We start from the raw sequence: 5,447 nt of genomic DNA on the forward strand, positions 1-5,447 counted from the left end.
TGCCAGTTCCTTCTGCAGATCATTTGACGGTTGAGTAAACTGAGGCAAACAGGATAAAGTGGCTTGCCCAGGGTCACACAGCTAGGAAGTATCTGAGGCTGGACTTGAATTTAGGTCTTCCTGACTCCAGGCCCAATGCTCTATCCACTATGGCACCACCTAGCAAACTCCCTCTATCAACAGCACCAGCTGTACAGCTTAAGAGTCCTAAAGTTGCTTGCAGAGCTGAAAGGTGAAAAGACTTGCCCACTGCCCCACAGCCAGTATATGTCAGAGGCAGGACTAGAATCCAAATCTTTGTGATTCCATGGCCAAGCGTCTATCCCCTATGCCATACTGCCTCTCATATCAGAGTATATGTTGATTTCATTTGGAAGGGTTTATTGAGGGAAGGCTTCCTGGAAGAGGTAGCATTTGAGCTGGCCTTCCAAATACAAATAAGAGCATAAATAGGAGAGTGGTAAAATGAAAAGCCAGGCTATATGGGTACCAGGGTTTCTGGGGAGCAGCAAAATCCAAAGGGCCAAGAAGAGATTCAAGAGGCACAGAATGTCTCTGCCCCTTCATTCTCTGCAACTTATGTCTATGTGTAATCTCTAGTTCTTTTTAAAGTGGTCTTTTTGCATAGTACTCCAACATGAAATGACCAAATGTCCCATGAAATACTGTTTCTTGTTGCCTTTGGGCACAGGCTTAAAACCAATTCTGCCTACTCTTTTATTGACCTCTCTCAGGAGACCCTGGGAATCGTCCTTCCATGTAGATGCAATGTCTTCCTTCTGATTTTTTTTTATAGTGAGAATGGCAAGATTCCTATGATTCCGTTCCTCCAGCTGTATGTCCAAGCACTGGTCATTGGACATAGCCTTCACATTTAGAGAAACATCAGCTAAATTAAAATGTATGGACAGCTCTAAAAACAGCATGATTCTTAGCCCCTTCTGTCCAGTTTCCTTACCACTCTGCTACCATTACAGAAGAAATAGAAGAGGGCCCCAAAGAACTGGGTTGTTTTTTGTTTCATGGGTTGCCAAAAGGATTCATCACCTTACTGATAATTAGCCTCTCTGTGTTTAACCAGGCTGGCTCTTGGAAAGCAGACTCCCTGTGTTGCTGTACTCCATACTCAGAACCTTTCTAGCATGGTACTCTGCTGCTATAGCCTTCAAGAAGCCAGGGTCACCTCCATGTTGCAATGAGACATCGGAATAGGACATTGTGGAGGAGTGAAGGATAAGAAATATATATTTTAAAAATCATAAAAAGGACATTAAACTCAATGGGTATACATCCTGGCCCATTTTTCAGGGGCTCTAGAAAGCTTCCTCAGGTTCAAGGCATGCATCCAATTCACAACTCACAAGTCCTCATCATTTAAAAAAAAATTTTAGAGGAGGAAATCAGGGTTAAGTGACTTGCCCAGGGTCATATAGCTAGTAAGTGTTTGAAGCCATATTTGAACTCAGGTCCTCCTGACTCCAGGACCAGTTCTCTATCCATTGTGCTATCTAGCTACCCCAAAATGAGGCAAACAAGGTAAAGTGACTCGCCCAGGGTCACACATATCTAGTAAGTGTCTGAGGCCAGGTTTGAACTTGGAAGGATGAAAACTCCTGACTCCAGACCCATCACCCTACCAGACCATCCAGAAAGATTCTCACACTGCTAGTCAGAGAAGGAACATTTAGCTAGAACACATAGGACTAGAAAGTGCATGTGGAAAGGGCACGCATATAGGCAACATCTGTAGCTAGGGCAACTCACACTCTTAGGGTTATGTCCCTGCTGGCACATACCTACCTCTTGAGCAACTACAAATTGCAAAGGTCTTCTGCTGGTCTAATCTTTCACCTGTATTGCCATATGCTGGTTCTCTGCTGTGCCTCCATTGCTCCCATGTGCTGTTTCTCCACTGAGCAACTACAAATTGCAAAGGTCTTCTGCTGGTCTAATCTTTCACCTGTATTGCCATATGCTGGTTCTCTGCTGTGCCTCCATTGCTCCCATGTGCTGTTTCTCCACTGAATTGCAACCTTTCCCCTGTGGAGGAAGGGAATCTTAGCTATCTTAGCTCTTTGCAATCCATCTCTACAAAGAGGCAATCAGAGAAGTCCTTATATATTTGGTCTATCTTTTTAAACATTTTCTTTCTGTTTCAGCAACTATTCCTTGAAGTTAGCCTATTCTTTGAGCTAAGGTGAGAAAATTCCTTTCAACTCCCATCATGCTCCTGGTCCATGTAAATTGTCCCAGGAGCCTCACCTAGGAAGCCTGAAATAGGTACTGCTGATTTCCGGTAAACCTTTACAGAAGAAAAAAACTAAGATCGAAAGAGGGAAAGTGAATTTCCCGAAGACACACAACCGGTTGACCACAGAGCCAGGACTTAAGTTCAGGCCTCCTTAGTCACAATGGAGTACTCTTGAGTTGGGGCAGCTAGGTGGCACTGCAGTGGATAAAGTGTCAGGCATGGAGTTCAGGAAGATTCATCTTTCTGAGTTCAAATCTGGCTTCAGACACTTCCTAGCTGTATGACCCTGGGCAAGTCACTTAGCCCTGTTTGCCTCATGTTGCTCATCTGTAAAATGGCAAAAAGGAAATGGCAAATCAGTCCAGTATCTCTGCCAAGAAAACCCCACATTGGGTCACAAAGAGTAGGACATGACTGAAACAACTGAACAATAAAAACTCGAATTAAGGAGCATTAAATGATGGACTAGGTGTCTTTTGCTCAAAAAACAACCCAGCTAATTTCAGAGAGGCTCATCGCTTAAAACCTGGCTAACTACAGTAGATCCTTTGTCTTCTTCCTTTGGCCACAGGAACTTATGAAATGATCTACTAAGGTATAAAGAGGTTGGAATCTGCACCAGTGAAGGAAGCCTCAACCCTAGTAAAATCCTCAGAGCTATAACCAGGGCAGGGCCACTGAGACTTTTCCTCAAGGTACCAACATAGAGGGGGGCATACTTCCTCTCAGTAGTGATCCAGAAACCACAATCTTCACATCTGGTAAAGACTGGCCAACACTTTGCTCCCTTATCCAGCCCCACCTCTATGTGTTTTTTCCAGAGTCATTTCCCTCTATACTCCATCCTGGCTGCTCATGCCCTGTTGGGGCACAGTTGGATCTCCGTTGACAGGCTAAGGCCTCTCCCAGAACATCTGGATATGCAGTTGGACTGTCCACTGTGCTTCCATTGCTGCCACCCACCCCAGACAAATCTCTTCAAGTATAAATAAGAAAAAAAAGTAAATAATAATTTATACTTATAGCATGCCTACTCCAGTTTAATCTGGCTACTACCACCACCCAAAAAGATAGACTATCCTCAGAACTCTTTTATATGAGTAAATGAATGAATACATGAATGATGAATGAATGAATGAATGAATGAATGAATGAATGAAAAAGAGTTTATTTAGTGTTTATTATGTGCCTGGTACTGTGCTACATGGACTACAAATGCAAAAAGCAAAGAATTCTTTCCCTCAAGGAGCTTATCTTTTTTTTTTTTTAGAACATCTTAAAATTTTAATCCTTTTTTTACAGGTTTACCTAGACCACTTTTGATTAAGAAAACTGTAGAAAGTTAGTAGCTGCAGGAGGTGGCCCCTGTCAATTTCCCAAAGAGTCCTGGTTGTGAGGTGTTGGAAATGCACTGCTTCGGGTCTCTGCTCACCCTGATTGGAATCAATCACAGAAGATTTAGTCCACAGGTCGCTTTCCCCCATATTTCTTTGTAAACTCTTCAGTGTTCTTACAGAATTTTTTACGGTCCTTAGAGTACTCTTCAGCTAGGTCAGCTTGAAAAGGGTGCTCAGGCTGGGGGCCATTCACCAGTGCTATGAGGGACTGGATGACTTGGTCAGTTTTGGTTGCTGGCTTCTAGTTTTCAGCACAAATTACTGGCAGATAGACCTGCCCTTTTTCATTGATGTTAGGGTGGTAAATCTTTGTCTTAAAAGTGATCTTAGGTGGTTTGAATGGATACTCTACTGGGAAGTTGATTTTGATTCTGAAGACTCCCTTGTCATATGGAGGGCTGTCAGGAACAATAAGTTCTTGCCAAGTCAATAAATTAGCTTCATCAACCTGGATGTTATGGAAGTTTTTCATCCCACATTTGCAGATTTCTTCCAGCTCCTTCATCAGCCTCCTGCTGGCCACCATCTTGGGTCTGGTACTGCTGTTGTCCCAGGAACTTACCCTCTAAGAGGAGAAGACAACACATGCACATGAGCACACACACACACACACACATATATATATATATATATATATATATTAAAGATAAATCTATATCTATGCATACACACACACACACACATATCTATATTCCTAGATAGATAGGTAGGTAAGTCAGTAGGTAAATATGGGAGTAGTGGCAGGGCAGGGTATTTTGGTTAAAGGTCACAGGGATGGTGAGTGGAGTCATCAGATAATTAAGGGACCATCCTTTCCAGAAAGAGTAGTGCTGATTTGAATTCTATTCCCAGAGGTAAAAGTAGAAAGGGAGAGGAGAGAAGGAGTTTACCAGCTCTCACCAATCACCAGAAACCCAGAGCCCCAGGGTAGAGGTAGAGGCTGGAGCAGAGGATCATGGCCAAGACATGGCCAGGGAGCAGCATTGTAGGTCTGGGTTAGGCAAATCTGGGCTGATGAGGGCAGCTGAGATAGAAGGAGGCCCAGCAGGCCCTAACCTACTAGAACAGAGAACACTAGCAGCCATATTAAACAAACAAAAAACAACCAAAACCTGAAGTTTGGGGGTATCAGTTAGTGATTGTCATGGAAATGTTCAGCTCTTTGACATTCCCTTCATTTTGGCTTCTTGACTTCCTTTGTGCTTCCTGGCCCTGAATCCCTGCTCCAGAAAGTAGTCAGCCAGATAATCAATAAATATTATTAAGCACCTACTATGTGCCAGGCACTGTGCTAAACACCAGGGTTGCAAAGAAAGGCAAAAGACAGTCCTTACTCTCAAGCAGTTCAAAGTCCAATGGAGGGAGACAGTTTGCAAGCCACTGTGTATAGACAAGCTATAGAAAGGATAAATTGGAGATAATCAAGAGAGGAAAGGCACTAGAATTAAGGGGGATCAGAAAAATCTTCTTCTAAATGATGGAATTTTAGCTAGGACTTGAAAGAAGTCAAGAGGCAGAGATGAGGAATGAGAAGATTCCAGGCATGAGGGACAGACAGGGAAAATTCCCAGAGTCAGGAGATGGAAGGTCTTGTGCAAGGAACAGCCAGGAGACCAGTGTCACTGAATAGCAGAATCATGGTGAGGGCCTGCTGGAGGGGGGAAGGGAATGGTCTGGTGGGGATGTAGAGAAGTCTAGACAGTGAGGAGTGAAGCAGAGAGCAAAGTGAACCTGACCTAGGCAGTGGAGCAGAAAGCAAAGTGAACATAGCCTAGGCACCTTATACAATGGTGATCTGA

General features: G+C 43.5%; 1 pseudogene; it reads right to left on the reverse strand.

The window, feature by feature from the left end:
- Window positions 1-3,475: 3,475 nt before the first annotated feature.
- Window positions 3,476-4,174, reverse strand: LOC110203822 (ubiquitin-conjugating enzyme E2 L3 pseudogene; annotated as a pseudogene).
- Window positions 4,175-5,447: the final 1,273 nt, after the last annotated feature.

This window comes from Phascolarctos cinereus, unplaced genomic scaffold (genome assembly GCF_003287225.1).
Source record: "Phascolarctos cinereus isolate Bilbo 61053 unplaced genomic scaffold, phaCin_HiC Scaffold_8;HRSCAF=390, whole genome shotgun sequence".
NCBI lineage: Eukaryota > Metazoa > Chordata > Mammalia > Diprotodontia > Phascolarctidae > Phascolarctos > Phascolarctos cinereus.